Below are 13,399 nucleotides of genomic sequence, written 5' to 3'. Positions count from 1 at the left end.
ATATATATATATATATATATATATATATATATATATATATATATATATATATATATATATATATATATATATATATATATATATATATATATATATATATATATATATATATATATATATATATATATATATATGAGGTACCCATGTTGTCCTAATGGAAGTTCCTATAAGGTAGCTTTCTAGGGTATATTTGACTACAGTGATATTCCCAGAGAATTTTACCGTAAGGTATCCAGAATTCTAATTCCTGGAGCTAATATCCCTAAATAATCTCACAGGGATATCGCATAAGATCAGAGGACGTATTCTTGACACGTCACATAGCTATCTTCGCCCCAAACAGTATTAACGCTTCGAGGGGGAATAGTGACAAGAATCTGAAACGAGAATGAAAAGAGAGCCGCTCATAAGGCATCTTTCCTATTCCGTTTCCAGTGTGTATGTGATGAAGGCGGTAGCACCCTCTTTATTCCTTTTCGTTTAGCTCAACAACTCGGTGTTTTCCCTTGTGTTCTCTCGTTATTTTGGATTTAATTCAACTTTTTGATGACTTCTCCGGCCTCTTCTGCCTCTGGAAAGTTGAGTATTATCTTTACTATGTATAAATGTAAGCTCTTATCTTTTTGAATTAAATGAAAAGTGATTTTAACATAAACAAGAGCTGTTACCTACCGGAGGCATCCTGGATGCTGTCGCTCTTTTTTATGGGTCAGTTAGTTAGCTAGAGCGACATTCCCGGTTTGTTACGCTTTAATAATTTTGCTATTTAGCTACTCTAGAAATGCTTATATTGTTCGGTCAGTGTTAGCTCGGTGATTTCGACACGGGTTGAGGTACCGATCCTGCCTTTCGCAAGGCTTCGTAGCCTAGACGTCTGATACTAGTACTTTCATGCATGGTATAAGTTTTTCCGAGTGTTATTTTATTGAAGCTATAGGCAAATATTTTATATATGTAAGATATTGTTGAATGTTTTTTCCAAGATTGTTTACGAGAGAGTTTCGGTGATTTAGGTAAATGATCCTCATCTTACCTAGTCTAGTAATCTAGGTACAGTAGTATACTTTCGCACATCCCCGATTGTTCTTTTTCTCCTCCGGAGGCTAAGTTCAATCCCTCTCTCCCTCCGTAAGCCTTCGGCTTAATCCTAGTGGTTCTATCTGTATAATAATTCATGTATAACTATTCTGGGATATGTCTGTCCTGACCGGATAACCAGAGTGACTGATTTTTTGGGTTAGGGCAGAACATCAGAGTTTCTAGTCTGTGGTCTGCTTCTTCCTAGCATAGAGAAAGAGTCTCCTTTGCTAGGTTAGGGGCGGGCACAGGAAGCTTTGCTTCCCTAGTCCATGTTGGAAGGATTTTGTACGAGATGATTCCTTCCTCCAGTGGCCTAGCAGACTGTCCTGTGTTGTTTTTCTCGGGCTGGAGAATGAGTTTTCTCTGTTGCCCGGCGAAATAACTTCACCTAACTTTGTTCTGGTTGGGAGGAGGTTAGCAAGTATTGCCAATCTTCCTCCCTAATAGACAACTCTTGGTTAGGATGAGCTTCTCTAACGGCTGAGTGTGTCTCCTGCTAAAACGAAGTCTAAAGGACCTTTATCCTTTCCCCACCTCTCTTTCTTTTGTTTTCTTTTAGCCGCAGTCCTACTTCCGTACCTAGTATAGGTTAGGATGGAGGACAGGCTCAGCTCTCTGCCGGCCGGCACGGCAGAGACCCTTTATTCTTGCAGAGTGAACCCCAGACCTCCCTTGGTCTCCCTTCCATGTCAGTCGGTAGAGCCCGGCAGACCATGGATTCTTTGGAAGCCTGAATGTTACATTCTCCCCTTCCATAAGTTCACTCTTTCTGGATGGAAGGTCGTATGGCAATGCCCCCTTATAACCTTACATCCATACTATTTCTCTTTCTATTGTGTTGCACCCCTAAGCCGGCTGCCGGCTGTTAAGCCGGCAGCCGGGCATGTGGAGGTTCTCTGGTTCTTGGCTACTGTCGGCGGGCACAGGTTTTATTACCTTTGCCGGCAGTCAGGGAAAACACAGCCCGAATCTGCTGGGTACTACGATAGCAGCCGGCAGCCAGGTTTTGGTGTTTTCAGCCGTTGGCTGGCAATGATTGCCAGCCAGCACACAGTCGCGAATCAGTGGGCTGCCGCCTATTAGTTAAAGATAGTATATCTTTGATCTATAAAGGGGTAGTTGCCGGCCGGCACAATAACATGCGATATGCAGTAGTTGCTATATTCGTAGTGTAGTATACAATGCATTAGTAGAAACTGCTGTACAGAGTTTGTTATAACAATAAAGTTCTTCATCATACTTAATGTTATCTTGTACAGTCTTTTGTTGAGACCGTACTTTATATAGAAAGTGAGTTCTTTCTGTATTCTTTCAATCCTGTATATTAAAACTACATATTAAATTTCCGTTTAGGAAATTGCATAAGGTATTCTAGTATAGAATTAACCTTAGTGTTAATATTTTGGGAGGTTACCGCAATTGACTGAACAGGAAATACAAGTATGTGTCTTTCCTTCTTTCTTTTATAGCTTTTCTATATAAGCTAAATGTTTCAATATAAGTGAATAGCTTTCTCTTGATACTCATGGATTTTTCTTCTCTTTACAGGAAGACCATCTGAAGTGCGGGAGTGTGTTCTGTAATGTCCGCAGTAGAACTTCTGTGGACATCAATATTGCAGGAGGCATGCAGCATGCGCAGCCTCCAGAAGTGTTCTCTGCTATTGAGACCCTCAGGTTTGTACAGTTTGTTATAACCTGATTACCGAGGCTTTTGACGATCCTAAGTCAACGGAGTCAAGGGATGCTGGCAGGGAAATGTTACGATTTTGGGTGAGGGGTTTTCAAAAAAAAAAAAAAAAAAAAAACTCAGGCCCTACCTTCCAAATAAGAAGATGAGGGCCTACCTTTTCCCTATAGCATCGGCTGATGCAATCATCCCCCAGCCTCAGGTGGAGATACCAATTGCCCTGAATCCGGTAGATTTTGAAGTCTCAGCGTCCTCAAGACATCCAATTGGACGATAGGATGTCGGAGGTGTCGGATTCTTCTGAGAAGGACCTTCTAGGAGAAGGTCAGGGGGAGCAGCTGTTTCAGACTCCTCATGTAGAAGAACAAGAAATCGACGAAGTGTCAGTTACGTTGGTTCCGGACCCAGAACCTGTTCCTTCTACATCGTCTTCTATCCCAGATGAACTGGGAAGGTCTCTTTCTTCCATTTTTGAGATGATCCAACAAATTCTAAGGAAGAATGACGAGAAGGAAGCTGCAATGAAACTGGAATTACGTAGACTTGCAGCATCACGTGGACCGCAGAAGCGGCTCAGCGTGAAGGATCTTCCCTTGTGCTCGAATACCAATCCTTGGAGGTATGCTGAACACATGCCAATGACAACCGGGGAGATCATGATCTCAGAAAAGTTGGGAGCAATTCCCTCAGAAAAAGTGGAATTTTGGCCCAACAAAGATTTTTATCCTGACTGCTATGTCCGTCTTAGAAAGGAGCCAGCCTTAAAGGAGGAGATGGAGCCAGAGGTCATAGTTTTTCACCATAGTAAAGCTCAGACGTTACTAACGAGCTCGATGAAAGAGAGGGGCTTCACTAACTCAAAGGTGCCCACCTTGAGTAAGAAGCTTCCCTCCTTTGTGGCCTCTAATATCAGAGCCTTTCCCTTATTGGAAAATCATTTCTTAAAAAAAAAAACAGAGTGAAACTAATTTTTATACAATAGTTAAATAGTAAGTGTTAGCCTTGAGGTTGTAGCTGAGAGACGAGGTGAATGCGACTGTCTTTATTTCAACAGATAATGAGCCTAAATACCAGAGTTTAAGAGCAAAAAGGTCACAAAAATTCAAATAATACAATACAATTCATGAAAAGTCAGGCATAAAAATAAACAGGATCTGTTCCAAATAACGTTTTGAGAGATATACAATAAAAAATAGAATACGGTTACGGTGTAAAAGCGTGTGTGAAACACGTGTGGTACATGGCAAGCGCTCTAAAAAGGACATACATGGGAAATGCTCTCTAGAGGCGTAATATAGGCGGTTCATCTTACAGGAGATACGCAGGCTTTAAGTAATCAATTGAGACAGTCTTCTTTGTCATGAATGGTTATCTAAAAAGTCTCCTGATTGTAACGGATCGCAAGAAAACTACCCGTGTAATGGGCATTAGCGGTTGTTTATTAATGTTGTTGAATAAGAAAACATGCGTTGCAAAGTTCAAATCTGGCATTATGTGTTGCTTAGCTGTAGAATTGTAAATCTATCTTCATGAAGTATATTTTCCCAAAATGTGATGTACACGCTGGAGATTGTTGGAGGAGGTTACAGATAGAAAATATTCAGCAGAGATGACCAACGGGTCATCGTACACAATTTTGGCTGCCGAGTATCTAGGGTGTATTTGGGAGTAGTCCTTAGTCCCAGGAGGAGCAGGGAAGCTAGGAAAACAAGATGGTGACATTGCAGTGGGACATCTATGTTGCTTTGAAGGTGCGATAAAAACGCTGTACCATTCTATTGGCAGCAGGGTTATAGGCAATTGTCTGATGTAGGGGGACTCCCAGTAGACTTGTTAATGATATCCACTATTTATAGGGGAAAGGGATCCTTTTGTCAGAAAAAATATACGCTCATGGATAACAAATATTGCTATCTACCCTGAGAGTAAGGGAGATGTATATCAGGCGGAGATGCAGTTTCCTTGAGAATGGCATAAGGCCAACAAGTGGAGCAGATGGTGATGGTAAACAGGTAACAATATCTTTGTTATGTTAATAAGGTACCCACTACATTCAAGTGAAAGCGGCAAAACAATGCTGCCTTTTGGGAAAGGTGCCCAAGTTGGAAGTTTGGTATGAAGTACAGGCTCGTACCCAATCCTTAGCCTCCTTAGTAATGCTGTGCCAAATGAGCTTCAGTATCTATGCAGTATATAAGCTCAAGATAGATGAAAATCCATGAATGAAATCAAATACCTGTCGGAACATAATAGCCAGGATCCAAGGTCTTTTCCTGCCAGTACTGATATAGCACAGAAGGGTGGTGATGGAGTCGTCGGGGGGGGGGGGGGGGGGGGGGGGGACTTCTCCCCAACGGGGGGATGTGGAACATGTGCTACATGTTTGAACTCTTGATCTATTCGTTTAGCTTCTATCAAGGCATTTTAATAGCATACCAGGTGAATGGCCCCAAATGTGTTTATTGACAGGGCATCAGAAATGAGATTCATTTACCCCGGACGTGTTGAAGGATGCCATTGTATTCAGCCACGATGTAAAACACTTGGGGTTAATGGCTTGATCTGTCGTTGGACTGTTGAGTGAAAGCATGTACTAGACAAATGTGGTCCATGTGAATAATGAAGTGATTAAGACCCAAATGCATCCGACTGTAATTAGTGGGTAAAGGTAGAGTAGCTGGATTCTTCCTCATACAGTTTTCTACTAAAGGCGGCCATTGATCTGGGCAAGCGATTTACCCTCTGTTAGAATTTTGTTCCAATAACGATGTCACTGTCATTGATGGAGAGAAGGAGACGGTCATGTGGCACAGCAAGCGTGAGAGCAGCAGAGATTGAGAGGGCAGTATTTGTATGGCAGAATGCTGCTTCATCCAGGGGACCCCACTTAAGGTCTTCTGGCTTGCACTTGAAGGAGGAAAAGAGGGGGTCAAGATGGCAGAGATGAATGGCAAAAAACGTTGCCAATAGTTGATCATACCAAAGAATACTTGCAGTGCTTTAATGGTCGAAGGCATAGTGGAGTTCTGAACAGGTCTTACCTTCACAGGTAGGGGTAAACTCTTCCAAGATTGATGAGGTGCCCTAAGAACAATACTTCTTTAGTGCCAATGGTATATTGGTTCTCCTGGACTACAAAGCCCTTTTGTTGTAATTAGTCAGGCTGGATGTTTAGGTAATGGATGTGTTCCTCTTTTGATCAAGAGAACACAGGTAATGTTGTCCACGTAAAATACACAAAATGGGAAGTCCCTCAGGATACAAATCATGAGGCTTGGAAAAGTCTACCCTCCATAACAAAAGCCAAAACAAGAGTAATTGAGGGTGGATGTACTTGAGGGGATAGCTGGTGATGGTGCCTTGTGGATATCTTTTGAGTGCATGAGCACCTGATTACACCCATTCAGGAGGTTGAGCATGGAGAAAAATTTTTTATTGTTTAAGTAGGAGGTAGAGTTGGCAAAGTTTGGTTCTGTCTGCATGTTCAGTCGGTTGCAATCCCCACAAAAACGGAGTGAACTGTCATTTTACAGTACAATTTGTAAAGATAGCGAAAATAGATTTAAGGCATTTCGCTGAATGTTAATTTCTTCCGTTTTAACAAACATCTGTCTATGAGCTGCCAGAAAATCCAAGGCCAGCCGCTTGAATCTGCCAAACACTGGAGCTAGGCTTCTTTTTATTGGGATAAATACTGTTTTCGGATAGAATCGTAGTGTTTGGAGAAGTTTTGGATGGAAATCTTCTGGTTATGACATGAACATGAAGTCATAGGCATCTGCACGTTTGCGGATGTGGACAGCAGGGTGTCTGGTGGTGGGTTGAAGAGGTTCCTATATGTAAGAGTCTGCCTTGACAAACCTTCGGCTAGTGACAACCAGGAGCAGGTAGAAATGTTTGAGGCCATCCGCACCGAGCTTTGCTGTGTAATGTCAGCAACGAGAAAAATTCAATCATATATGGCGTTTACACACAATAATGTGAGATTTTTGTGACTATTGGCGAGTATTGCAATTCTTTTGGCCGCTATCAGGCAGATATGGGCAGACTTAGACTAACTACTTTATGTCCTGGAGGGTGGCCTTAGTAGAAGAGAATGGCAAATACCCACGTCTACCAAAAATTCCATGCCTGTACCTGCATCATGTAAAAAGAAAGATTAGGGAAATGGTAGTCCACTGACAACAGTTCTTACATTTCTTCACAACAGCCCTGATCTGGAGTCGTAGTAACATAATTGGATCTCATGGGTAAGAAGCTGTAGAGGTCGTTCTTTGGGGCGTGAGGGAGTGGTGGGTAGTGGATGGCTTTGTCGACAATCCGACATGTCATGAGGTAGGCATCTGTGTCTTACCGCATTCACATCAGCTTCAGTTGATGTTCAATAGTTGTCCTCTTTGTCAAGAGTTGCATCATGGATTCATGTCTTGAAGGTGGTGTATTGGCTGTCCATAAGGAGGTTGAATTTGGTCTTCAGGTACATCATGGGCAGAAAACTAACATCGGGTATGACATCGCATACAGGTTTGGTAAGTGGTGTACCCAAAGGATGCAAATTAGCTTCGCCTCACGAGGAAAGCTGTTTGAGGTTAGCTACAGGCGACCGATATTGGTCGCCTGTAAGGTGAGCTAAGCCTTTTAGTCCCACAACATTTGTTGAGAGAGCTGAAAATCTTTCGCTATATGGGTCGTTATCGATGGAGGGTAGTGATCTAGGAGGTGTTTTTGACGCCGTCATACACTATTGGCTTCACACCTTACTTAAAAAGCCAAATGAGGAATCCATGAAAGTGCCCTTAGGAATCAAGACGAGGAAATGGTCTGCTTTGATTTTTCAGCAAGTCACATCTGAATGTGGAATTGGACCTTTGCACGCTCAAAACAGGTGAATGTTTCTGAACTGGAAAAATTTGGTACTTTCATGAGAGGCGTCGATAGGAGAGTCAGTGCCGGAGGGCGGCATCATCAAACAGTAAGTCATGGCTGTTGTGGCGGGATGTTTTAAAAACAAGCCCCACACCCTGAATCACACCTACAGACAATTGTATCAACAAAACAAACTTTCCCCTTACGTTATCTATACCAGACTCTTTAACAGAAGGTAAAAAAACTAAACATAACCTTAAAACTATATTTCCTTATATTCTAGAATATTTAACGAAAAAACCAGCAACCACACTTATAACCATAATAATCACTTAATACTAAAATAAACTGCAGTCAAAATCTCAAAATAACTAACAAAAACTTAAAACTAAAAAAAAAAAAACCAACAAACAAAAACACTTTTAACATATAATATAGGTGTGTGGACACCTTCGTCCACACAAGGGCTAACAGTCCTTTCAAGCCCACGCAACAACTCGGTTGCAACGCCACACTATGGCAACACTGACACTCAGTCAATACAAAATGTATTCATTGATTTAAGCCGTGAGCGTAATCATAATCATCATCATCATCATCATATTCATCATCAGCATACGTATTAACCAGGTACAAAAGAAATTCAAAGTCCGGTGATCAATAGGTCTTTCGTTTCAAAGAGCAGTCAAATAGAAATCCTTTATAACAATCCAGGCCATCAACACTATCTTCAGTCAAAACAAAATGTTCTTAAAAGGAATAAGTAATTCCAAGGAGGAATCACGGCCTGAAAATAAAAAACAAAACACTTACAAACACTCCTAGCTAACTAAACTATCGCACTATAATAAAAGATAAATAATAAATAGTTCCTATTATTCACAATCACGACAAGCAAAGATAAACAAAACTGTACTTACTGTCAAAATAATCAAAACACTTCCACGCTGGTAAGAAAAATAATAGATATAATCCAGCATTCAATCACACAACTGCTTCAGGACGCAGTCAATCAAAAAAAGCATTCGCTCCGAAACATTCACCACTGTCGTAACCTTACTAAAAATGTAAACAAACAAACTCATTTGCACCAACAGTCTTTCTCACCACAAACGATCGTTAACCTAACTACTTTCGCTCGCTAACACAATCTCTCTCTCTCTCTCTCTCTCTCTCTCTCTCTCTCTCTCTCTCTCTCTCTCTCTCTCTCTCTCTCTCTCTCTCTCTCACAGGATTTGTCAAAAACAAAAAAATAAAAATAAAGCAAAAATAAATCCTCCACATTCCTCCCCCCTTACTTTGCCAAATCCTTCTCACACAACACTTACATTATTTTTTTTCATAACCCAGTCGCAGTCTGGAACGGGACCTCTACTCCGAGTAACTGGGCCTCCATATACTCTCTCATTCACTTCTTCCTTATCACAATCATTAGCTACATTAACACTATTCCTATCTAAATCCCTATCATCTAATATATCATGTACAATCATATCTACCTCGTTTTCATCTGGCCCTATAATTACACTCATTTCTGTAAACAGTTCATCCATTCCATCAAAAACATTCTCAACTTTAGTAAAAGATTCATTCATATTACTAATCATTCTCCTATCTCTCACTCTCGCATTCGTCATCCTTTCTTTTACATCACCTAAGGAAAAGCCACACACACTATAGGTATCATTCATACTCAGCCATGATTCATCTGTATTAACACATTTATCTTCCATACACACTTGCACATTTACACCCTTGTCATACTTATTTCTATTCTCACTTTTGCTTATAAAATTTCCCCTTCTTTCATCTTTACTTAAAGCTCATGTATTCTTCCTTTTCTTATATTCTACTAATACTAACTGTTTACCTTCCAGACCTAAGTCCTCATACATACTAGGTTCACCCTTGTTCCTTTTCAATCATTTACTCATCCCATTCTCTTGGATATACTCAGGTACCTCTTTCCATTTACGCAACTGGTTGTGGTGGGCCCTAATTTTTTCCACAATACCACCCACACACAACTTACCCAAAACGTAACTTAACCCACTCGAACCAACTTCTAACACATCATAGGGACCTTCAAACTTATCACGCACCTTATTTACATTCATTCTACCCTTTTCAATTACTTCTTTCATCATTCTCTCACCAACTTTAAAGCTTTCAAACCTCTTATTTGCTTTCCTCCACACATCTCTATCATCCTCCGACACACCCAACCTCGGTCTTATTATCTTTTCAAAATTTAAAACAAACTTACATGGAGACATACCCGTACTCTTATGCACTGTTGCATTGTAAGCCCACAACGCTCTACCAACATACAAATCCCAATCATTATCACATGTATATACTCATCATTCGCAAAATTTCAGTTAATGTTCTTACAGTCCTTTCAGCCAACCCATTCGCACTTGGCATATAAGGAGTCGAATACACATGTTCAATACCCCATTCTCTTAACATCTGCTCAAACTCCCATCCAACAAACTCAGGGCCATTATCACTTAACATTCTCACAGGCTTACACACACACATCGGCAACATCACTTGACCAACCATTCTTGCAACAGTCTCGCTCCGTTTATCCTTGATGTGTATTGCATAGGTAAATTTACTCATGTGATCAACCATAACAATCATTCCCACATGTCTTCTGGCAGTCACAGGCAACGAAACACAATCAATCACAAACATCTCAAATGGTTCTTTCATACGTAATCTCAAAACAGGCGGATTAGCATCCACTCTCTGATACTTCCCTTTCTGGCAATCTTCACACGTAGTCGCTACATCCTTACATATCTGACTCAACCCAGGTGTAAACAATCTCTCACGCATGCATTCCCAAAATTTATTCTTACCCATATGCCCATATCTGTCATGCACTAACATACACATACTTACTGCTGCATGCATTGGAAACACAGGAACATATATATCTTCATCCATTCCTTTATATAGAAAATAAACAATATTCTTACACACAATAAGTCTCTTACTAACTTTCTTATACACCTCTAAATCAGACGGCCATTCTTCTACCTCAATACTATTCAACATACATTCACGTAACCTTTTAATTTCCTCACATTCATCTTGCATTTCTTCCACCTCCTCTTTAGTCAGTAGATCATCCTCACTCCTCGTAATATCAACATGCCAACAAAATTCGCCATAAATACACTATTATCTTCTATCACAACTACTTCACATCCATTCTTCAGAAGCAAACCACTACCAATATCAACTGATAAATCATGCAATCTTAAAAAGTCAATTCCTATCAAAAAACAACTAGGCATCTCATTCTCTCCCATTACAATAAAATTATGTTCCACCTCCATACTTCCCAGTTTTACTTTCAAACGCACTTCTTCCCAAACTAGCAAACTTCCTTTACCTATCCCATGAATTCTCACACTCGTACATTGCCTTTTCACTTCTCAATTGTACCGCTCTATTTCCTTGATAACAGACATATTCACTAATGACACTTGCGCACCTGTATCAATTAAACTACAGTATTCATTCTCATTTATACCCACATACGTCATCATTCTTCCTTTTACACCATGCATACAAATGTTTACTCCCCTATCAATAGGGTCATCCTTATCACACCCATGGTCATCTTCGCTATCTTCCATGCTCATACCACTCTGATTCAAGTCACTCAGACAATCCTCCTTCTTACTCAACAACTTGCAACATCTTTCATTACACTGTAACCTCAATATATACTCCCTTTCAATCTCTTTATTTGCTCGGTACTGCATCGGACGATTCCACCCAAAATACAAATAAACAGTGACACCATATAACATACTTACTACCAACAATACTTTTGATAACAATTCACCCTCAAGCATACTATCCTCCTCCTTATATGCCATTTCTTTCGATACTTCATTCCTAACACTCATTCTAAGCTCATCTATACTAGCAGGTATATCCCTATTCAAACCCTTCAATTTAACCTTATTTAACCCACACAAAATACATTTATACACCATGTCATCCCCTTCAAAACTTTGTACCACCATTAAATCTTCCGGCAACCTTTCCAAATTACTATCATTCTCGCTACTCTCTTCTATCTTACCATGCATTCTTGACATCGCATCTGCTATCACGTTCTTACTCCCAGGTCCATATTCTAGCTTAAAGTCAAATTCATCCAAATCCTCTATTGTCCTCGCAACTCTAGCATTCACAGACTCTTTCCTAATCATGTACACTGGGGGCTGATGGTCAGTACTCACAATAAATTTCACACCATACAAAAATACCTTCAACGCTTTCACGCAAAACCTTATCGCAGCCAACTCCCTTTCAATCGTGGAATACTTTCGCTCAGCCTTATTAAATGCTTTACTTACATATGCTATCACTCTTAACTGTTCATCTCCATTTATTCTTTGCATTTGAACCAAGCAACCACCCATACTAATCCCACTAGCATCCGTATATAACTCTAGCATACTCGCATGTTCACTATAATCGGGAAAGGCCAAAGTGACGTCTCTCGCAGCCTCTTCTTTCAAGTTTTCAAATGCTTCAATCATACGCTCATCCCATTTCAGTCTCGTACTATTTCTCTTACCTGTCCACTCATTCAAAGGCTTCCCTATTCCCGAACAATCTCTGACAAACTTCCGACCAAATTCAATTAACCCAAGAAAACCTCTCAACTCACGCACCGTATGAGGACGTGGAAACTCTCTCACCTTACTCATAAACTTTTCACTCTTCCTTATACCCGATTCACTCACCACATGCCCAAGAAATTCCACCTCCCCGGCCAACCATGTACACTTTTCAAGCTTAACTTTCACCCCAACTTCTATCAACCGGTCTAATACTGCTTCAAGCAACTGCATGTGTTCCTCAACTGTTTCACTAGCAATCAAAATATCATCAATAAAAACAGTCACTTTCTGTCTATCAAACCCAGCCAAAACTACATTCATCGCCCTCTGGAAGGCAGCAGGCGCATTAGCAAGGCCAAAACTTAATCTTTTAAACTGATAATGACAATTTCTACTTGAAAATGCCGTAATGGGCCTGCTCCCCTCTGCCAGAGGCATCTGGTAATAGCCCCTAACTAAATCTAACTTTGTAAAAACTTTCATACCATGCATCTTATACACACAGTCAGACACTACATTCATCGGAAAACGTTCTTTAACAGTTACTTCATTCACCTTCCTATAATCTATACACATACGTAAACTTCCATCCGGCTTTCTTACAGGTACAATAGGGCTATTCCAGGCACTCTCACTCCTTTCTATTACACCCATTTGTTCTAACTCCTGGCACTGCTCTTCTATTTCTCTGGCAATAGGCGGAGAAAAATGTCGGGGACGCTGATATATGGGGGTATCATTACTAAGAACTATCTTAAATTCAGGCAGCTTTGATCCCCCACAATCCTCGTCACCGCGACTCAAAACTCTCCGTCTATCCCATAACATCCTATACAATTGTTCCCTTTCTCCCTCACTTATATTCTCATCTACATTAATTCTTTCTTTCAAACTTTCATAGTCCCAATCGTCATCCTGCTTTATCTTACCCGTCATAACACGTCTCAATTTAACATACCTTTCATCCTCTACATTGACCAACGTATACATACATCCCATGCAATCACCCTCACGTATACCCCGTATTCTCTTCCTCCTTACAGTCGGCAACAAGCTCACATACACCTTCGGCTCCTGCAAATTCAAAATACCACCATACACATGCA

The sequence above is a fragment of the Palaemon carinicauda genome, chromosome 12 (assembly GCF_036898095.1).
Source record: "Palaemon carinicauda isolate YSFRI2023 chromosome 12, ASM3689809v2, whole genome shotgun sequence".
In the NCBI taxonomy this organism is placed as follows: domain Eukaryota; kingdom Metazoa; phylum Arthropoda; class Malacostraca; order Decapoda; family Palaemonidae; genus Palaemon; species Palaemon carinicauda.
This window is presented reverse-complemented; position numbering follows the sequence as displayed.